Source organism: Lepisosteus oculatus, chromosome 5, assembly GCF_040954835.1.
Source record: "Lepisosteus oculatus isolate fLepOcu1 chromosome 5, fLepOcu1.hap2, whole genome shotgun sequence".
Classification (NCBI taxonomy): domain Eukaryota; kingdom Metazoa; phylum Chordata; class Actinopteri; order Semionotiformes; family Lepisosteidae; genus Lepisosteus; species Lepisosteus oculatus.
In genome coordinates, this window is record NC_090700.1 from 38,963,672 (window position 1) to 38,986,817 (window position 23,146).

General features: G+C 43.7%; 1 protein-coding gene across 8 annotated transcripts in view; it reads left to right on the forward strand.

The window, feature by feature from the left end:
- Positions 1-739: 739 nt before the first annotated feature.
- The window catches only part of tfeb (transcription factor EB), a 41,128-nt gene continuing 18,721 nt past the window's right edge, over positions 740-23,146 (forward strand). The window contains exons 1-3 of one of the 8 annotated variants that reach the window (XM_015342593.2): positions 740-1,028; positions 14,996-15,097; positions 21,398-21,545. The gene's annotated coding sequence lies outside the window, so the exon portion shown is untranslated. Of the gene's footprint in view, positions 1,029-1,159; positions 1,262-7,185; positions 7,502-12,299; positions 12,493-14,995; positions 15,098-18,127; positions 18,360-21,397; positions 21,546-23,146 lie in introns of those variants that run through there. The other 7 variants (XM_015342588.2, XM_015342597.2, XM_015342590.2 and 4 more) reach the window with 7 other exon arrangements.

A 23,146-nucleotide genomic window follows, 5' to 3' on the forward strand; every position in this document is an offset into this window, starting at 1 on the left:
AAGTTCACTCTCACCTCAGTTGCCCTAATTAAAAATAACTACAAATACCCCACGTGAGGCTTTTCTCCTTCGCACTTGTACTTTCTGTCTCTGTGCCCCCCTCCCCTTCATCCCCACTCGTTCTTTCCCCCTTCGTTCACTCCTCCCCACGCGTGGGGGTCCCAGACTCCTCGTCCTATGGCCTCCACGGCCAGGGAGCCAAGCGGGTTGAGCCAAATCTCACCATGACTAGACTAGACTTTTTACCTGATGGTATCGTCATTATTGTCTGCAACTCCGAGATCTAAGATCTAGGATTCTGCGTGGAGTCCTGGGGGTGATCTATAAACTGCGTTTTGGGCACACAAAAATAATGACTTCCAGCAATAGTGTTGCCGGCGTGACCCAGAAGCGTGAGAAAAGTCGCAAATATCAGACCTTGTAAGTCTTAGTGTCCCCCTTACCACTTCACAGACTTCCCCGAGAGTGTAACTAGCGTTTGTTAAATTGCTAGTAGAGTTTTAACGAGTGATCATTTGTCTCGGTGATAACAGGATTGACTGAGCATCCCAAAACACCAAGACTCGCAATACGTTTCATCACATCTGACGACGCGCTAGAAATCGGTACCACGCTTGCCTTTCCGCGAAAAAGCTTTTCCTCGTGCGCAATCTGCCCGCTGGGAGGAAAAACTACATTTCCCACAACCCACCGCAAAGCTGTCATTGGTGGCTCCCGCTGTCACAAGTGAGTACAGGTGACTGGAACACAACAAGACATACTCGGAGAGATTGTACACACTGTAATCACATCACGGAGGGGAAGGGAAAAAAAGAAAAAAACGAACAGCTTGCCTCCAAAACCGGGATCTGAATCTGTTCGAGTATACACTTAAAAATATCAAGAAGTTGGGAACTCGCAACTTTTTCTCTCTTGTAGGGGAGGAAGAAATTAACTTAAATATAAATATCCATTGCGAATTATTTCACAGCGGCAAGTGCAACTGATCCAGCACTTTAGCTAACTTTGTTCTTTATGACCTTCAGCGGGTAAGTGCTCTGAGTATCTACCAACATTTTAATATCGAGAGTTCTGTCAAGGTCTAACCTAGGCGTAGTAGGGTATTTCGGGAGTCAAGATAGCAAAAGCGGGATTAGGTGTCAGTGCTGGGAACGGAAAAAGAGGGCTGTAACACGGCACCAGTGACTCTACAGCTGCGGGATTTTAGGAGCCGGGCAAAAAGAGGCGTGTGTAGTCCGAACTTCAGCAGCGCTGCAACGGGGTGCGTGATACTTGATAATGATAATGATAATGAATGCGTCCAACTTTAAAAAAACGATCAGTGTCACGCCAAATTTGACAAAACTGTGACAGCAATATAATGAAATATTCGGATACTCCTAAAATATTTTATATAATATTCGCGAACGATAGCTTGACTCGTTTCCTTTTTACATCTGGAAAAGCGCAGTGCAGTGTCGTAATTTTACAACCACAGAAAAAAGCTTGTGTCTGCAGTGCCTTTTAGTTTTACAGGCTTGTTTTGTTTTACTTACGGCGACACTGCTTCACTATCGCCCTACTGTAAGTGAAATAAGTGCATTGGTGGAATATTATTGTATGGACGAAAAGTGTGTTTGTAAAATCTAAAAGGCGCCCTTCTTTGACGAAGGTTCTGACCCCCCCAGCATAATAAAATTAAGGAATTAAGTTCAGTTAATGGTTTTTGGGCGCCCACGCTTCTGTATTCCGCAAACTTTGCGAGGAACCGAATGAAACCGGACGAGGTCGGATACCGTCCAAGGGCCGAGAGCCTGCGCTTTTCGCCGGGTTGTGTTTACACATAACGTAATACCTCCAGGAGGTTATTTATAGCATTAACGCAAGATGGCCTCGCAAAAAAAGGAACTTTTCTTCAGTAGCAACCTCGTGTGCGTTCTGAGTCGTGCGTCTTTGCAGTGGGGGCTCCAGGAACAGAGTTACCAGAAGACTGATAGCATCCAACTAATTGAGTCTGTTCGCTCCCAGTTTACAGCCAGCCGAGTAATGCAGCATTTTTGAGCGTGCAATAAGCGAAACTATATTCTGGGTAACACAGGTCACCCTTATGCGTCTCTTAAGCGGTCTCCTGTCTTAAAAAAATAAAATGTAACATTTCCCAGGGTGCACGATACAACCGGTGTGTTTGAAGAGGAGGAGTTTTTAGGCACTGAAGGTACAGCAGGGCAGCGTGCTGAAATTCTGTAGACTGGTGCGTATAGCGCGAAACGAATTAGGTCTTATTTGGATTATATTTGTCGTGCTTTTTCTTTTAGAGGCAGCATTGGTCCGGGTTCTAGTCTAGCAGCTTCAAGGTAGTGAGAATCTGCTTTTGTGCCCTCGATCGTGATAGTGTACTTCACCAGAACTGTTCCAGTTGAAGACCCAGCTGTATCAGTGGGCACAAATCCCAAGTTGCTTTGGTTAAAAGCATCAGATAAAAATGTATTTTTTTTCCTGCCGATTATTTGTTGCTTCATGACTCGTGCAGGTCTGGCTGTGTTGTTTGGTACAACAGGAGTGTCTGAGAAGAGAAAGGAACGTACAAGACGCAAAGGTCAGCGGTTCTGTTGACTTGCTAAATATTTTGGTGTGTGGCAAAGGTAACATGACGAAATTGTAAAAGGTTGCTCTGAGGTGGATCAATCCTGAATCAATCTGTTATCCAGCTCCTTCCGAAAAGTGTTACAGTCTTACTTGGGTCTTAGTATGAGTTTATGAAAACTTGTGGGGGAAGAACATGTATAATATCAAAGTGGTTATAAATGGGAACAGGCCATTCGGCTGACGAAGCCATTTTGGTAGTAGATAATTGATCTCCTCCAGCTGTGAAGTATTGACTTCAATAACGTACAGTAGCTGGGCTTGTTCCATACTCCCACAACCCTTTGGGTAAAGAAGCTTGAAAGAATCCTGGTATCGGCTTTATATTACATTGCAGTAGTCTCTGGAGACCTTTTTGTACTGACAAACAGGCTTGGCACGACAGCTTTCACATCTCCTGTTGGTCTGCTCAGATGAAACGTTGAAACAGGATGTGCAGGGGCCTGTCTGGTAATGGCAAGGAGCGTAGCCACACGCCGGCAGGGGCAGATCAGCTCCACCACGCATTTCTTACAGGAGCAGCTACCGCGACCTCTAAACTTCATGCGCTCTAAGAGGCGGTCTGCCCTCGCGCCTTTGTCAGAAAAACAAAATCAGCGCTTTCATTCAGAAAGATTAGGATTTTGTTCCTGTTAAGTTTGGCAATCTCGTGGAGCAAACCTAAATAAGAAATATGATGTGCATGATACAGCACTTATTGTTTATGTGAAGTACATACCGTATGATACAGTAGGTTACAAATGAGAGGAGGTCTCTGAGTTCACCCAGAGTCCACTGAGCTCAGCTTAGTAGCTAATTGGTTTGAGAATTCTGTTATATCCAGCTCTTCCTCACAAAAAGCATTGGCCTTCGGCCTTGACGGCATGTCTGGGCAGCTTGTTCCAAACTCCCACTGCCCTTCATGTAAAGTAGTACCTCTTGTCCTGACTGGAAGATCTCATAAAGCTTTGTCCTGAGAGAAGCCAGGGTGTGGGCCTCCACACTACGACTGGGCAGGCTGTTCCACACCCCCACCACCCTTGGTGTAAAGAAATGCCTGCCGTTTTCAGTTTTAAATGCCCACTTCCCCACGTTAGTGTGGATGGAATTGGCTTGAGCAGTGCGAGTCATGTGCGTAATATTTTGTAATGCTGAATCATACTGCCCCGCCTTGACAACCCTTCACTGACAACCCCTTGTAAGCAGGCGCACACTCGTGAGTTTTGACTTCTGTCGTTCCTCGACTTCATATCGCCAAAATCAGTGTGGCGCTTCAGGCAAATCAAGCTCAGTGAAAGGACATGCTGTAGGACTACAGCTAGGAAAGCCTTATCTCCTCTCTGAACGTTCTCTGACAGACACGTGTGGAGTCCAGACATAGCTGTCGCTATTGTAATCTGTTTCTCGCTGTCATGCAGCGCGACCCAGTAATGCGGGCTTTGTGGTGCTGGGTGAGGGTGCTGGCAGGGTAGCCTGAAGCCCTTGCCCTGCGGAGAGCACCTGCAGGAACAGACATGAGGCAGTCTAGGAAAGGACAATCCCTTGGAGCAGCTCCCCACCCCAGTAAAAACTCCCACCACCCTCTTCGGGATTCGTGTTGTGTTGTTTTGTGAAAACAACCAAAAATGGAGTTGATTGTAATTGGAGCACCACCTATTCAAAAAGTGAGAAAACAGTGCATCCCTTTCTTATTAAAGAAAAAAGTTTATTCCTGGTGCTGTAGTTGCATCAATGCATTGTCATTGATGCTTCACATGAATGAGGTTATTTCTATTAATATATTTGATGCTTTGACCCAAAGCAACATTCTTTGTACCCATCTATGCAGCTGGACATGTTGTTTTTCCAGGCACAACGAGGTGCTTTACTTAAAGGGTTATACCGCAGCACCAAGGCTAGGATTTGAACCCACAGGCTTTCAATTATCGAACCTGAACCCTTAACCCCAGTTCCACACAAAAAGGAACGGTCCCACTAATAAAACTGATCATTATACTAAAACTGTTTATTTTAATGCTGTTTTGAAAAATGTGAGATGAATTTAGTCTTCATAATTTATCTGTGGGTGATCTTGCAGAGCAATTGAATGATCTTATTATTTAATAGTTAATGTGTGTGTAAATACAGTTAGTTACACATGAAGCCATGTGTTTTTGTCAATGGATCAGTGCGGTCCTACTCGGGAGAAAGGCCTGAACTGTTCTCCCTCAGCCTGTCAGTAAAATCCACAGGAAGTCTTGTGTATTGAATCACGTTGGCCCATCAGAAGTAATGCAATTTATTTGTTTGTTGCATCTGCTTTCTCCTGTATTTCAGTTATTAATAGAGAACGTCACAGTGTTTTCTAGGACATTCTGTGAGAGACGGATAATTGTTGAAGTCTGGTTGTGGGGTCAGGGTTCTTTCTGTAGAAGTAACTCCTTGGGTGTGCGAGGTTGAATTCCTCCAGAGTGATCCAGAACCTAGACATTGGCCAATCTTAGCATGGCAGGTCTTAGGGTTGCAGGTGGTTGTGTGAGTTGAAGCTAGGGCTGGGCGATATGGCCAAAAACATTATCAAGATAAAAATGTTCATATCAGTCGATATCGATAATTATCACGATAAATGTCAAATCATTATTTCTTTCAAGTTTAAAGGCAGATTTTTTCTCTTGAGTGAAAGTTGAAGAAACCAGACAGTTAATTGGTCAGTTAAACAACTTTTTATTTTAAGAACACATCAAACACTTGCCAAACAGCAGAAACATTAAACAAATCTGTTAGCTGCCCGGTCTGCAACACACACACGCACTCGCGCAGTATTTTGTGTGCATGCGCATATCATGTGCAAGGCATAAACATATATCGAACATTAATCGAACTTATGTTAAAATTATATCGAGGAAAATTATATCGCAATAATTATCGTTATCGAATTATCGCCCAGCTCTAGTTGTAGCTGACAAAGACGAGGAGGTCTTCTGGACCATCTTGATCATTTGGTTGCTAGTAGTTTATCAATCCAGCTGTTTCCTGAAGGATCCTAGGGAATTTGCATCCACAGTGTGGATGGTTTGGTTGTATCAGACACCTGCAGCCCTTTGTGTAAAGAAGTGCCTTTTTAGTTTCAGTGTTGAATGCACCTTTACACTTATGTTCTCAGCTCGGTCTTTCACAACTTGTCCTACTGCTGATTTTATCAGTACCTGTCAGAGTTTTAAATACATGCATTGAGTCTCCTTTGTTTAAGGCAGAAGAGAGTGGTGTGCTCTTTTAATCCGTCTGAGCCTGACATTCTTTTCAGAACTGGAATTAAACTGCTCCCCGTGCCTTGAATGGAATCTGGGGCAACAATGTCCTTTATGTAACATGGTCAAAACAACCGGGCGCCCAAACAAGTATCCCGATATTTTTAATCTTGTAATCATACTCCTCCTACTGTGCCTCCGCAAACAGACAAGGAGAGGTGATAGTGCATGAATGCCTGCTAACTGGCACAGCAGGGAACATCACAGCAGGGAGCTGTGGCATTACCCTCCTTAACATAAGATTCAGCTGTACTGTAACCTTGTGAAAGACTGGTACAATAACCAGTTCTGTCTTGGTTTTCCATGCTTATACTCATTCACTTACCTTCCTTAGCCTAGCTGCCCTCATCTGACTTTCTAATGCATTTCTACATATTTTACTCTGAGTTTACCTTAGCATAACACATGAAGCTCACCTAAGCTTGTGTGAGTAATAAGCTTACTGCCCGTCCAGCGGGTTGCAACACAATTTGTACCACTCTCACCATGGAGTTTGTTAGTGCCATGTCCTGAAGTAGTCTCTGAAAGGCAATTGCTCTGCCACCTGTGACACTGCGTCGAGCTGATATTGATGTCGTTTTCGTCTCTGTTTTCATTTGCTTGTGAACACAAGCACGACTGGAGCTTTGCCCCATGTGGGTCATATACAAATCCGTTTCCCAAGTTTACAAGGGGAGAAAGATCCTGGTGCAAGGATAAGCTTGAACAGACTGTCAGTTTGGTTTTCTGAATATTTTGAGTTGTTAGCTTGTTGTTCATGCTAAGAAAGTCACAGAAATGAGTATTTAAAATCAATTTGACAGTCAGCTCTATTAGATGCAGTGTCTTTACAGCTATCATCCTTTAACTGACCTGTGACATTTTATAACCAATAGCACTCATTCAACTGTTAATGGTTTCTTTTGCGACATAAAAATATGACAGTTGTGATTCCAATTCTAGTACTGTCTTGACATATTAATTTATTCTTTGTAAATACATAGTTTAAAGAGAATAATGTCATACAGTATGTGTGTCACAATTCTGCTTTAAGGTCATGAACATCCACTGTGTTCCACACAACATCAGGATAATTTTACTCAATCACATTTATAATTGAAAATGTGCCTGTATGTACTGTACTACTGTGCGTATTATTTTGTGTGTAGAATAGTAAAGATTGCAGTGTAAATGCTACTTCCATTGAAGCTGAAGTGTACTGTAATTGCAGCTTAAGGCACTGCTTTTGTTGTAAGTTTGAATCGAAATTTATCTCAGGTGTGATCTATGCCTGTGTGAAGTATATCTGGGCAGCCCGCAGTGGGATGGGTTCTGCTTAATGAGTCTGTCAGACATGTGGCAGAGCCATCAAGCTCATTACCCTTGTAAGAGGGAGCGAATCGCCTTGGCAGATTCGAATTTGTTTGAGTAAACAGACATGTTTGGCTACACCTTAGCAAAGCACAGAGGAGTTCAAATCAACAGCTGCTGGGAGCTGCTGAGCTGCTGAGCTGCTGAGCTGCTTTTGAAGTCTGCCCAGGTATGGGCAAGACAAACAGTGACAGAGGAATGGGACGTTTCACAAGCCTCCATTTTCCAAGTCATCCTGTTTTTCGTTTGCCGACGTAAATACTGTAAGTAGCTGTTTGTGCTGTTGACTGGTTATCCCAGTATTTTTTTCTATTTTTCCAGGGTTTGCTGTGCCATGCATTTATTATATCTGTTTTGTGTGTTTTGCTATCCCTTTGTGTACTGTACCATGCTTGTCCTTGGATTGCACTCCGCATGAGTACACTCCCCTCTGCTTTTACCTTGCTTTACCACAGTAAACATTTCTTGGGACAGTCCCCTTGACTTCTGTCCTCAATGGAGGAGCTGGGTTTTCTTCTGGATTGAGTAAAATATCCCACCCATGCGCGTGTGTTGGTCACTGTTCTGCAGGGCTGTGGGACACTTATTATGGTTCCAGACAATGCATAAAAAGTCAATTAAACTGGAGTATTGTTACAGGTTTTATAAAAGAAAAAAAGTGACAAATACACACTTTTCACTTTTTCAACTTTAAATAATGTAATTTAAAATACCTGCTTGCTACTGAGAATAATGCTCTGGTAGTTTTGCAAATGAGTAACGCCATTGTGCGCCTGAGCATTGAGCTGACATTAGGAGTTCTTTTTTCTCTTGACCAATACAGGATACGTGATTTACTGTAGGTTCCTCGTTTTGTCTGGCTTCATGTTACTGGATGACTTCCCCTTGTGTGTGCCCTCCCTAAAGGTATAGAATCCCTTTGAAATGTCTCACATGCCACAGCTCTGGAGCTGGAGTTCACAACACAAAGAATTTACTCTGAAACTAAACTCTGCTTAACCTGCTACTTGAAATTCAACACTTGTGTTGTTGTAAACAGGCAGGTCGAAAATCATTTTCTTCAGTGCTGCAAAATACCACAATATCCTGGTCTTAAACTCAGTAAGTGACCTTTATATTTGCTTATATATATATGTGAGTTCTTACTCTCCACAGCTGGCAGGCTGCCAGAGAGCCACTGGATTGATCAGCACTAGCTGAAAGCACTTGGATATATGCTTTAAAAAACCCACCTCCCTTTGTCACAATTATGTGCACAGTGTGGTAAACAGAAAAAATGTAGGTGTTAAAATATTTTTGCAAGCCTGTTTAAATGAATCGCAAAATTGTTTTTTAATACAAAAAAATGTGTCCTGTGTTTTTTTTAAAGTATGCATTGGAGTTGAATGGCCTTAAAAAGAGCTATAGTTCCCTATTTCCCTTGTTATGGGAACATGTTATATTTTTTATACAGTATTATAATCTTTTATATTTTCTAAATATATTAACTGCACACACAGTTGAGTTGAACTCTTCAGGAATTTAAGGGAATTTAATGGTGGTGAGTTTGGTGCTTGCGCCTGTTTTGTGAATTGTCACAGCAGCTGTGACTTGCGCTGGCACACAGCACTGGCCTGCTCTGAAGAAGCCGATGACTTCTGCAAGCACCTCAAAGTAAAGTCAAATAGATCACTGTGTGTTTTAGGACAATTTTCCATTTTGTAATATCTGAAAGCGACCCTTCTCTGTTTAACGTGGCACCGTGGCCCCAAGCACATCCCACCCATCGTTTGCAGGTTTATTTTCTATTCTGGCTGTCTGCACACCGGGTTCTGCAGAGCCACAGTCGAGCAGGCTTCATCACTGCAGGTATCACTTATTGGCCAACATGCAGAGATCTGGAAAACATGTCATCACCTTATAATTAATCAACATAGTGGTCCAATAAACTCACTCAGAGGGTACTGTGATGAGTAATCTCAGCATCCTCTGGTGTTCAGCTGAAATGAACAGCAGAGGAAATTGTGGTTCTGCATGAGCAGCATTGCAGATTTCTCTTCTGGACAAACTGCTGCCGATATCCAGATGCTCTTATTTTTCAGGCCAGAACTGGCCTGTGCAATCCATGTCTTGCTGCTTGTCTCCATCCTTGAAGCGTCCCAGACCCCTGCCTACAGCCACGACCGTGTCCGCATGCCAGCTGGGTCAAGGGCTTGCGTGCTCATCATACTTTAAATAGCTCTCTGCAAGAGTCCTGTGTCCACGGGACAGGAGGCGTCGCTCACGCAGAAGGGCCAGGAATCCAGGGCCCGTATCGCAGGTCCTCACCCCTCAGATTCGCCACGCTCCGTCGCAAGTGCATCTGATTTTCCACGTCACCCGACAGGCTCTGTCGCACTGCTGCCCACCCTCGTGCTCTTATTTGGAAGGATTAGAAGAGAAATAAAAATGCCGTCCTGCTGGTTCTGCTCTTGACATACCCCTCCCACAACGATATTTTTTTTTTCGACCAAAAAAGAAAAGTTTTGTTGGTGGAAGCTGCTGCATGATCATGTGAAACAGGAAGTGACCCAGGCAGTTGACACCCAGCACAGAGGGCTGGGACTTTTTGTATGTTTTCAGGTTGTTTTGTGTTTTCTGTCCTTGCAGCGCGAGGAGCTCTGATCCGAGACCGATTTCAGATTTCACTTCTCAACTCCCGCTGCTGCGGGGCTTGCGATGTAATTGTGTTCCCAGCTGTACCCCTCAGAGACGAGGCCTTTTGTGAGACATTTCACCAGTGAAAAGAGCGGGCTCTCCGAAAGAGAAAACGTCTCTGGATGGATGAATGTGAGCCTTGCGTTATAAAGAAGTGGTTTCTTCACTTTGGCCCATCCAACACAAGAGGGAATACAGAGGCAGCTGTTATTGATCAATTCATAATTCATTGCAACAACAACAACAGCAATAAGAATAATGACGTTTTTTTGTATTTTAAGTACTTTTAGGAACTCTGTGCCCTTTCCAAAAAACAGATTTCCTAAAAAGATGAAAAAACTCACCGTACTTTGACCTGAGAAAACCAATAAAAACAATAAGGGTACATTAAAAGGGATAGTAAAAAATAAGTGTCTTGCAGTGCTTTCCAGAGTCAGAGCTGCTTTACAAGAGAAGGCTCTGTAGCCCATTGTGTGGAGCCTGGTCTAAGGTTTGATGAGAAGTCCTGTGTCAGTAGATCACAGATCACACGCTGGACTGTACTTGTGCAGATAAGCTGGAGCTGGACCATTCAGTGCCTTGTATTGCCTTAAAATCACCTGTTTCACAGAGAACCAGTGCAGCTCAGACAGAACAGGAGTTATCTGCTCAGGCAGAGAGGAGGTACTTTTAGTAGCACGGGACGTGCAGAATTGTGGACTTACTGCAGCCTGCAGCAGAAACCCCAGGAAGCCAGGAATTAATTGCCCAATAGACCTCCCTGGCATGACTTGTTCACCAAACCTCTGGGTATATTCTGAAATAAAGTTACTTCCTGTTGGAGTCATGTGAGATATTTAATTGTCAAGCTGTTTCCCACTTTCACCAACAGCCCAGAGAAGGTCTCTGGAGATATAACCATCATTTTCTTCTGGACGGGCAGTGTGTGTGTTGTTGCTATGGAGCAGAAGCTTCGAAAAATACTCTAGTACAGTCATTCAGGCTAATGATATTTAATCAAATCTTGATCCCAACTAGAAATGACCTATTTTAAACTTGTTGCTGCTGAATGGAAACCACCTTCATGCGTTGAATTTCCCAGGAAGGGTTGAATTTTTAATCCAACGAGAGCCTAGGTTTTCAGATGCTGTATAATTCATCACAAGGTTGTTGTCCCACAAAGAGACAAGTGATTCAAGAAGGTCTCTTTTGAGGAACAGCATGCATATCTCATTAAGGCGAGAAGGATTTCTGGAAGATATATCCAGTCAGCAGACTGTTAACAGTGGTGCATTAATCTTACTGGAGCTCCTGTGCCTGCAGCGGTTAATGTCAGATTTCCTGTTAGTGTGCTAGCCTTTGGCCACCATGAGTTTCTTTACTAAAGGATAACATTGTCTGCACAATAAGGAAGAAATATTCCAGAAATTCCAAAAACAGGTGAGTAATTAGCTGCTCACTTATCCGCGGAGCAAGAGTAGCCATTGTGTGGGGGGTGATGCAGAGGGCTGACCATGGAGTTTATATTGTACATGAGCATCAGTCAGTGATTCATCCCCGGAAATGGCAGTACAGTATCTTACTTCATGCACAGCTGTGAAAGAAATACCCAAGGGGACACATGGAAGTTACTTTAGGAAGAGGTATGTAGGACTGAAAATAGGAGGCTTCTTTCTTACTGTACAAGTTGTGACTTGGGTGTCTCTTGGGAATAAGCTGTTCCACCACAGTGTTGTAGCTGATTCAGTGTGGTACTTTCAGAAACGGTTGCTAACATTCGAATCGCTGAGGTTCGGCTCAGTAAGCCTCCACTCACTTATAACCAATCTTGTCTTCAGCTAGCAAGACTTTCCTGTGCTTGCTCATTACACTACACATTTGAACAAATCTGACAGCAGCCTCTCTATGACTTCTGGGTATCGATATCAGACAAGGCTTTTTCTTGTACAGGAAAGCAGTGCCGCTGTGGTAGTTATTTCGGTATAGCACTCATTTTACCACACCTCCTCATTTCTATGCCTGTTCATGATGCCATGCAGTGGGATGACTGCATAGTCATTAAGACAGCCTGCAGTTTAACAAAGTGCTCTACAAGAAGCAGATAAATGAAGATAAGGAAAAAAAATCACAAAGGAAAAGAACAGCAACAGGAGGACATGCTGCCTGCTTTTGTCTACCCTTCTGCTGCGTGGTCATCTATTTCTCACACTGGGATTTCTGTGCCTCAGTCAGAGCTGAGAGTTTCAGGCCAGCACAGAGACAGCCCCTGCATGTACGTCCCGGTTTGCAGCAGGGCCTCGGACACTGAGAGCTCCTTGTTCCCCATAAAAGTAATGGCATTTCAGTCAATTTAGGGGAAGCGGAGGAGGGCTTGCTCAAAGCAAGAAGTAATACTGTAATTGGGAAGGATCATGACTAAGGGTTTCCCTGTGACTTTATGCGGCCCTGGGTCACGAGCAAAGGCGTTTCTTTTCAGTGTCAGACGAGGAATATAAAGGCAACGAAAGGAGTTAGAAAACATGCTCCGTTCAGGACGTAGTACTGGGATCACGAGCAAGACGTTGGCAGTGCTTTCCAGCTAGACTGTGGGTGCACCATGGTAAGGCATTGCAGTTACTCTGAGCAGTTTCACTCGGCGCTCCGTTTGAATGTCGCGTCGCAGAACAGTAGTGCAGGCTTTTCTCTTTACTGCTCTTTCTTTGGGTCTTGTAGTTTGCGCACGCTGTGAACAGTAGACACGCTCCACAGCACGGCCGACGGATTTCAAAGCTAAATAGGCTTTTACTTTTCTCTCTCTCGTCGTTTTTTTGTTTTTGCTTGTTTGAGATATCCGAGATATTAGCTTTGGTTCAGAAGGACCGTCTTCTGTCATCCTATGTGTTGTTTTTATAAACTGAAGGCTAATATTGACACGCTCATGGAGATTCTTTTGTGCTAGGAGTGACTCAGTGGGGATGACGTGTCCCATTGTGTGCCGTTTAAAAGTCTGATAAATTCCCAAACCCATTAATTATCTATTTGTTCTACCCCTCTCTGTGTCCCTCTTTTCTTCTTTTCTGTTCTTCTTTTTTCCAGTGGCATTTTTTGTCTTCTCTGAGATGTGAGATTTAAAACCCACTGCCAGCGCAGATCTTTCAATTTCCAGTGTTGGAGACAAAAGCATGAAGTTAAATTTGGATGTGAAGGCTCCGACTCAACTCCAGCAGTTTGTTTTAGCTGACTGGTGCATCAGATTATTGAGCACCACCCTAAGTTTCTACCATTCTTTTCAGTGAACTATTGGAATAAGAATAATATCTAAAATCCATGAGGGAAGACTTCTTGGATGTGGGGAACTAAGTTGTCACATTTCTCAAAGGCTGACATAGCCAGCACAGTGGACTTCTTCAGTGTTGACAGTGAAATATGAACCAGAAGACACAGGTGGAAACTTTGTGGAAGTGCATTAAAGCTCAGAAGAGGAGGCACTTCTTTACAGAAAGAGTTGCGGGAGTCTGGAACAAATTTTCCAGCTGCATTATTGAGGCCGATACACTGGTTCTTTCAAGAAGCTTCTGGATGAGATCTTGGCGTCAGTAGGCTTCTGTCTACCAAACAGAGAAGACATGCCAAATGGCCTCCTCTCGTTTGTAACCCTTCTTGTGTTGTTATTGAAGGATGGTCTATCATGTGCAGTCATTCAGTTGAAACTGGGCATCTCCTTCGAGGTACTGTAAAACTGTGGCAGGCGTTAGTCGAAGCAGGAACAGCAGCATTATAACAAGGAGTGTTGGTTTGCATAACAGGTAGGGCGTTGAGTGTAATGGTTGCAAAACACCTCTTTGAGCTGCAAGATGCACGTTGTTTTGGATCTGAGCAGAGATAAGAAGCCTGAGAACAGAATTGAAATAAAGGGTCTGATTCATGACGAACGCCCACAAGCTTATAACTATATGAATTGTGGAGATCATTATATGTCATTCTGACACAGATTTCTGCTGGTTTAAAAAGAAATACACTAATTTTTGGAACTAGTTGGAAATATACTTAATCCATAATTGACTAATACAATATAATTTCTGTGCACATTTGGAGACTTTTTGGCAGAAGACTGCCTTATCAAAGCTGGTCACAGGTGCAGCTTGTGTTGTCTGACTCTGGATTTGAACCCTCATCTTTATAGCCCAGATATGTATTAAACACAGTTTGCCATAAGCCCTGTCCCACACCACAGGCAATCTAAAGCTCTCGACAGATCTGAGGAGTAACATCACTATAATAGCCTTATCCTATGTAATGAGACTTGCTGCACTGTTCCGTATTTTTAAATCATCTGGATTATTTCCTTGTGGTATCTATAAATTGTAAAAGTTGTGTTTTCAGGACTTCACCCCATGAATGTTTTAAACAGTGTACATGTCCGGGAAGAAAGATGTCTTTTTAATCCCCAAACCAGTTCTATGCTCTTGAGTTTTTTTCCTTCGTATACAGACCTTGTGACTTAGTTGCCTCTTTTCTTTCGTGTATTGTGAAATCCCAAACCGCAGAGAAAATTATGTTCCTTGCCGGTTTTATTCTTAAATGCTTCTGATAAGTTTTCCATATTGTCATAGCTGGAAAACAATCTTTTTGTTTTGATCTTTGTTAAGATAAGATCCAAGTGGTTAAGGCTCTAACCATACATGAGGATAATAGCGTATTTTAAATCTCTGTGAAAAAGAAAAGGAAAATGTATATTGTGTACAGTCCTGTACTCACAGAATAGGAGCAATAACCTCAACTGTGGGGGAAATTAAAGACTTTGGAGACTTTTTTTCATTTTCTCCAAGACGCACTGTAATCTTAAATTGGAAAGGTTAATTTCTACAACAGCTGCAAATGAGTTTCATTTTGAAGCTGCTTCAGATATGCGCTTTTCCAACGCAGGAATTCCTGGAGTTTCCTGACTCCTTTTCCCAGTTCGAAGTTGTTGTTAGCGCTGGCAAACCAACACCTCATATCAGGACGCTCACTTGACAGTGTCAACGGAGGCAGGAACACCTTCTGGACAGTGTCCCTTGAGGACTGAGCACAGTAATTGATGGATTTATTTATTTACCATTTGCATCCTAATTCTCTTCCAGCATAATTCCATGAGTATTCCGTAAGGACCTTCCCTTCACAGAGATGTAGAGCACCGTGTGTTGAAGGCACCAGGAGCACTTTCAGCAATTTCAGATAAAAAGGTAATTGTCTCGCCTTTGTTCGGACACATCCAGCTAGAGACTACTGCATTGAATGGGATGACGTTGCAGCTGTCCCATCGCTTAGTTCCAGCACTGTATAGTTGTCACTCTTGCTGAATGGTCACTGGGCGCTTGTTGCTTCTTTCGGAGCTGTCAGAGATGTACCATGTTGAGTTATGAGCTTCTCTTTCTAGAAATGGATTTTTAAATGTTTTTTTTTATCTTTGCAGTACAGAAAGAAAGCTTGAAGTACTCTCGTAACTCCTCGTTCCATGTGAACTGACACACAAAAAGTGTAATGTGTCAACATGCTTATTCATACACAGAGACCTAATAATGGTCTAGGTGGAACACTTTGAGGTTGTGTATAAAAGTATAATGCTAAAAAGTAAACTGTCCTTTTATGTATAGAAGAGGGGTCTCCAGACGTGGTCCTGGAGAGCCCCAGTCTAGCAGGTTTTGGAGATTACCATTAAGTCAATTTTCTCTGTGATCATTTGCAAACTGATTTGTTAAATTTAGAGATTTTTGTAAAAAATGTAGAGATTTTTTGGGATTCAAATCCAAGTACTCCTCATCCATCCAGCACAGTTTACAGGTGTAGGCAAGCTCTAGGGACAGGTTTCCTCAAAGATAACTGGATGGGGTCAGCGGGGACGCTGACCGGAGGCGGTCCTGTTACTGGCTCGCAGCTCCTCGTGGCTCTTACCCAGCAGTGGGGTCCGGTTGGCAGCTGAGGCTCTGAGCTCCTGCTTGTGTGTCCCCAGCTGCTCAGGTAGGAGCATGGTGTTTCTTTGCCACTGAACCCCAGCAGGGGCCGTGACCCTTAAGCTCCCTGCTTTCTCCTCCTTCTGAGTTCTGCTCAGGCCCCGGACAGGGGTTTGAGGTCCAGTTGCCTGCTTGCTCCTCGAATGGAAAATCTAAGTGTTGATACATGTAATTACATGTTAAAAATACATCCATGCACGGTCTTATGACCACGTCTTAATTTGTTTTTCAGGGTAGGAAAAAAAGCCATGCTTTTTTTTTTACCAACTGATTCGATTCTTCCTGTGCTTTTTTTAATTGTTGTTGTATTGATTTCACAACTTCCTGAGATGTCATTCTGGAAGTGTATCAGAGCTGCTGAGAGGGTTATGCAAGTGCTCATCAGCACATGACTAGAGAGGTCTCTCCATCCAATTACATTTTCCATTTTGTTACATTCAGTTTTCACCCACCTTACTATACAATACACTATCTCTTATAATTTATGTGCACTTTGTCTATAACTGTCAAACCATTCAGTATAAGTATAGCATGTATCTGTGCGTCCGATGCTTGGACAGTATATATACACAGTATGAATGCATGGATAGAAATTTGGCCATTTTAACAGGCAGGTTCAGGTGGTTACTCATGGTCCTTTTTCTAAAGGCTGCTGAGCAGAATAAGTAAACTAATGAGTTTCATGCACACTTGCTAGGTTCGCCCACTTATAAACCATAGCAAGCAGTGTGATGGGCAGTGGTTAAGATCGTCTTTACAGCATTTCACAGATGAGGCCGAGATTAAAATTCGTTTCAGGAACATGGGGCGGCCTTGTAGTAACACCGGTTAGCGGCACTGGCCCACAGACAGCTTCCTCCCCAGCCTCCTTCCGGCTTCTGTGTTCATCATTTCAGGTAAAGGAGGATTACAGTATCTAACCACAGCTGCTGAGAGTGAAGAGGTCACAGCTGCAGGGATAGGCACAGCTTTCTTCAGTTTCACATTGGTTACTTTATGCTAAAACTGTATGCAAATTCGGAGAGCGGTACTTCTGGGTAGTTTATTTAAAGTTTTGAATGTCCAAGAGCAAGCTTTTTGCATCTCGAGCTATTTATTTTCTGAGGTTATTCTCTGCTCAGAGAAGCAACACAAAACCCCTCTGTACTGACAGCATGCTAGTGCCCTCCGTTGTAATATTAAATTGTGAATACCCTGCCTGCTTTCGCTGTGAGATGGGAGGTTTAAAATATTACTGTGAAGACGGTTGCTGTACTGAATTGGAATAGCCCTGTGACGCACAGTTGGCATGTCAGATTCCCAGAAGGTGTGGATGTGTGTGTGTGTGAGGGGGGGGCTCTTTGGGACTTCAGGACTTTTAGAACCAGGACCCTCAGTCATTGATGCTGGCAAAGTCCGTTCCAGGAGGTCCACGGGCCTGAAGATTTTAAAGTTATCTTACAAGTGCGCGACTCATCCATCCATCCAAGACATACGTGTGGGTTAATTGTCTTCTGGGAAGATTGGCTCTGGTGTGAATGCGTGTATGTTTGTGTCTGTGTGCCCTGCCATAGACTGGCGTCCTGTCCAGGGTGTACCCTGCCTTGCACCTGTTGCTTGCTGGGATAGGCTCTGGCTTCCCCGTGCCCCTGTATGGATGGATGTACAGTATATATGTTTCTATGTATTATAATCTTATTCTGAGAGTGTTAGTAACCAATTTGAACAAGGTCTACAGAATTCAGAGAAGTTTGACAGCATGTGAGGAATGAACCCTTGAGAAGCAGCACAGTTTTTCCTATAAAAAAGTTCCTATATTCTGAGCGAGAAAACTCAGTTGCTTATACTGTATAATCATGCTTCATTTTGAAAGAACAAAAAAGTCCCTCTTAAGGAAATGCTCATATTTTTCACACAAGAGCCGTGAGCAGGTAGTCCGCTTGCAGGGCGAAGGGTCCGGGCGAAGAGGAGGTGTGTGTGCTGTCGCCACCCTGGAGAGTCTTCCGGAGTGGCTGGAGCTCTCCATGAAGCGTCCATGAAGCAATGTACAGCCACTGCTTCCTCGGCCTGAGTCGCGGCCTGCCGCGGGAGGCAGCGGTGCGCGACAGCGAGGAAGGAACACCGCGCCGCGATGCGCTCTGCTGGGTGCAAACAGCAGAAGTGTTCCTGTCAGGGAGGGCGGGCAGCCGCGGTCGCCCCGAGAAACGCGTTCCGCCCTGCTGCAGCTGGGTCCGAGCAGCGCACGAACAGCCCGGGCGAGGTCCTCCTCCAAAACCAGCCACTTTGGGGCTGATTCTCAGTAGTAATTAGCTGATCCCGCTGGCGGTCTGCGAGGGCCGTGAGGGGCCTGGGGGGCTTCTCTGTTGGCGTGTTCACAGATATGAAGCAGTCAGGGAATCTGCGAGCACCCATCTACCTGAAAAAGAATTTTCATCTTGAAAGTTAGCCTAGAAGAGCCTGGTTTGGGGGAGGAAAGGTTACAAACAGTTCTCTCGGAGGCTGTTGAAGATATTTGGTGAGCTTTTCTCTTCTCTTTTTTTTTGAATCCCTATTTAGGAAGAGGTACTGGTAATATTGACTAGACGTGCTTAGATGTTCATTCAATCTAAAAATTTCCTTGACCGTTTTAGACAAAAGTTTCAGAAAGCTTAAGGAGACGAACATATATTGTTACAGACAGTACACATATCTATTTCGAGCTTATTTAAGGGCCTTCATCTGAGGCTTTTCCCACTTGATAAAAGGTGCTTGCTTATGTGTGGCTGTATTGAGTTTTATGCATTGAACTAATCTGATTTGACGAGTTTCAAAACGCCGCTATCGTGCTCATACACAGATAGGCGGGAGCCAGCCTGTAGACTGTTCTGCCACACAGGCCTGGGGGTGGCTGTTGTGGCGGATGTTGTAAGGGTTTTGAAAGCTGTGTTTTTGAAAGAAAAAGGGGAAGGGAAAGAGAAAGAGTTATTTTAAACCAAGGGCTGGCCCACAGCAGAGCAAAGGAGCGCTGGTGCAAACTGCACGGCACAGATGCCTCCAGACTCCTGGTTCCACTGGTCATGCGCTCACAAACCCCACTTCCGCAGCTCCCCGCACCCACATTTCTGAAGCAAAGGAGCACCCCGGCTGGCTTCATCTCAGTGAACGCTACAGGAAATGCCTGCGTGTTGGGTTTTTTTTAATTTTCGTCTTTGAACTTTTCTAGCACCAGAAAATACCAGTTAAGACCTGGCAGGTTTTTTTTAGTACTCTATCTATACGTGGAGCATATTGATTTATTCATTTACATTTTCCCACTGTCTTTTCATGACGTCTTCAGCAAAAGCTTAAAATGTCAGTTTTCAACAAAACATCAGTTTTGTTCCAGTCATTGATTAGGCTTTGAAATAAATTCTTCGTTAACATTAACTAAAGTTGGTCTTTTTATGGAGGAATGATCATACAGTAATATAGGGGTTTGTTGTTTTTAAAAAGATAACACTCCCATCTGAATCAGATTACCCATTTACTCTGGTGATGTGAATGGGATTCAGCCCTGGCCAGGAGTGAGGAAAAGTCAGTTGCACAACGGTCCCAAAACAGCTCTTGGGAAAAGTTTGGAAATGGGGGATTTCAGAGACACTGTAATTTAGAGGAAAGGCATCATATTCCTCCTTCCAGGATTCTTTTGTCAACTTTCATGAATGTCCTTGGTATGCTATTCTGACCCAATCTTATTCTGTGAACCTGCCAATTCTATTATTTTTTCTTGAATCTAGAATCTAGAATTTGCATGTGGTTGATGCACACGCTTGGAAGTGTCTTAGCAGTGACCCCCGACCCCACATGGGGGAGAACGAGGAAGAGCAGACGGGCTCCTCTGGCCTGCCTGTGTGACCGAGCAGTTCATGTTACAAGCTCCACAGTGACAGCAGGGGGGTCAGCGCCCATCAGAGGAGTGGTGTGTCCCTTAGTGGCATCCCTGGTGTTATAAAGTACACCTGGGAGTTGCCTGTCTTTTCTTTACCTGTGCAAAAAGTATGAAGTCAGAGAGTATATTTTTGGTTATGACTTTGACCTCTTACAGCACTGAAGGGTGACTTATTTTCTTGCCCAATAAGAAAACAATGACAGAACGACCTCTGTAGTTACACCGATGTGTTGCTTGGTAATAACCATTTGACCGCGTTCCCATTTCCCAGTTTGTGTGATTCCAGATTTAGCAGTGTTAGTGCTGGGTGCAAGAAGGAGTTATTCGGAATGTAGCTGTCAGTGGCTATAAAAAGATTCAGCCATCAGAGTGAGACAATGAAGTATCCACTTTAGAACTGCAGACATCTTAGCGTGAAAGGCTGCTGAAGCCTCTAATGTGTTTTGCTACTCTGAACCCTTCAACACCATTATTTTCATGGACAAGCTGTGGAATTCTGTAGTCTTTGTTTCTATAGTTATACTGCTGTGACATCACAGACTGGATACACAAAAGAAGCTCTGTGTAGTCATGTAAAGTATTAATTTTTATGCATTTGTGTGCTTCCTGTTCCTACAAATGCCTGGAATGGCAAGGAAGAGTTTTTTTCTGTTCAACTCAATGAATTGTTTGTTCTATACTGGACACATGTGTTTACTATAAAAGATTAGAGATTACAGCTAATGTACAGTATATGCTGTGCTTTAATAAGAGTTTTTTTGTTTTGTGATTTAGAAACAGAAGGGAGTGAACGATTGTTAATCGGGAAAGCTCCTTTGACAGGAAGACTAATGTTTTCTCGCACACGGCTCACTGGTTCTGTCATTGACTTCAGAGATCAAATCACCCCTTGGTCGAGCTTTATAAATAAACATTTTTGCACGTCAGGGTCTTCGCTATAAGTGGCATCACAGAAATTGCACTGGAGTTGTGCATTATCTATTCTAGACAGCACTGAAGTCATGATAGGGGTGGCCACCCACATAATAAGCAACACATTACGAAACTGCACGCAGAATTGCGATGTTGCATATAGATAAAGAGCACTGATTTCACTGTGTGGATTTTTCACACTGACTCTCTCTCATCTGGCAGTTATTTAAGAGCCTAAAAAAATGAGCCTAAAACATAGTTGTTGTTTTTTTATTAAACAAAAGGTATTGGATGCTTAGGCTGATTAAAGATCCTGTGTTTTGCACTGGAATGCCACATTGTGTACCTCCAGCTTTAATACCATTTCGGTGGTGGCTTTGCAACTCGGTGGTGTCTACCCTTGTTGAACACTTTCTCTTGGCTATTGACACTCCCTGTGTTGCCTGTAGGCCTCATATTATCTTAACCACAGGGATGGTCATGGTAACTGCGTATTGCACACTAGAAAGATCCCAGCTGGGATCCGCAGGAGAATTGCACTCGAACTGTCTTGTTACAGGTGGGAATGGGAAAATGCAGGGTTCAGTGCTTCTGGGGTTTAACGATGTGCACTCTGGGTGAAGTGGACAGAAAACATGGTACAGAGTACCCACACTGCCGGTTCTACAAAGGAAAAAAACAACATTCGTATTGCTGCAATGTCACAGTTTGGAAATCATTTCCTTTTCTGGCAGATTTAGAGCAGATGAAGTTACAACTTCAGCCCCCCCTTCAGCTGCAGAAGTGCAGCCCCAGCTTGCTTGGCGGCAGCTCTCTCTCTCTCGTGTTTACCTGACAGGAAGTCTCCAGGAGTCACCATCCAGGGGTCAGATCAAAGCTGCGGTAAGCCAGGATTTATTCTCACAGACGTCCTGGCTTCCAGAGGCCGTCGATAAAGAGAAAAATACTGGGTGTAACAGCATTTCAAGCTCTCTGAAAAAGCTCTGCATCTGTGTGTTGACCAGGAGGGTCTTGCTTTGGGGTTTTTCGGATCACAAGTGTATTTGTCAACCAGGCACTGTTGGCTTTGGTATATTTGCCTTGCAAATGAAAAGTATCAAGCTTCAGTTAGCATTTCATATTCTTCTTGGTTTTGTGGTGCTTTCATACCTGTACGGCTCAATTAATTAAAAAAATGAAATTCCAGTTTTCCTTGTGCCTGTCCGCAAGACTCATCACTGAGATTGGTGTGCATCTGCTGGAATGGCCATGGTTGAATCTGTTGTTATTCCCATCTGATATCTGAGGGCCAGCCATCAAGGACACAGCTGCACAGTGAGCGTGCACATCCGTGCGCTATGTGCAGTCCTGCCCAACGGCTGGCGACTCACTGTACATCCAGACAAGTGATGCAGCTGAAAACGGACACAAAAGCTCGCTGTGTGTCTGTACCCGGGCTGTGAAATGTGCTCTGTGGGCCGAAGTCCCCTTCACTGGCTTCTCAATAGGAGCTGGTCATCTCTTTGTACCTCTAGACAATAAGCTTGTTGTTGCTGTACCTATGTTACTGTTTCATTTAGGAAGGTTTGAGTCTCCTTCTCCTTTTTTAGTGTTAGGACCCCCTGTCAGCATTTGTGCCAGTGTGCCTTGGCAGCTCTCACAGAAATTAAAATAAACTATTTTGCAGCTGTGTTTTTGTGATAAACATGCAACACTGTCTCTTATAAGATAAATTTAGGGCACTGTGTTGCTTTTGTTTCTGATACTTTTTTCTGGGCTGGAACTGTGCTTTGGGATATATATGCACATATCCAACTCATAAAAAAGTGGTATGTTAGAAATCTTACAGCGGCTATTTTTTTCAATAAAATCCAGAGAAAATCTGAGATTTTGCTGAAGTATGTACTTGTGTTCCATGATTTTAGACCTGAAGCAAGTGTTCCATCTATTTTCTGCAGGTTGTCTTATATCAAATAATATTTATCCTGCAAGTTACTTCAACTGCAGACTTTCTCCCATTCCCCAGTTAGCATTGCAGTTCAGCTAATAATTCTATAATATTGCAGGAACAGTCCTGCAGGTTTTACTGGTAATCTCCAATTAGAAGGTGATCAAGATCTATAGAAAAAACAGGTGATCTGGTTGGTTGTCCTGATTGTTGGTTGAATGAAATAATTGAGCAGATGACTGAAAGGCGGGGGACCTTGTTGTTGTGCTGGTGTCATTATAAAACCAGGCTGAAGACAGACGGGCCGTTTCTCAGTGCTTTTCAGAATCAGTGTAGGCTCCTGAAGGTCTGCGTCTGGGCGAGGGGTCTCTGCTGAATTCGCCGGCTTGAGCCCGTGCAGGGGGGGCACTGTGCTGGTGCTCAGCCGGTGCCGCTGGAGGGGAACCCCCCGAGACACAGGGGACACACTGGGAAGGTGGGGGGATGTCCCGGCCACAGTCACGTGACAGAGCTTGAACACACAACACAACAGCGACGGGCTCGTGACCATCCCATG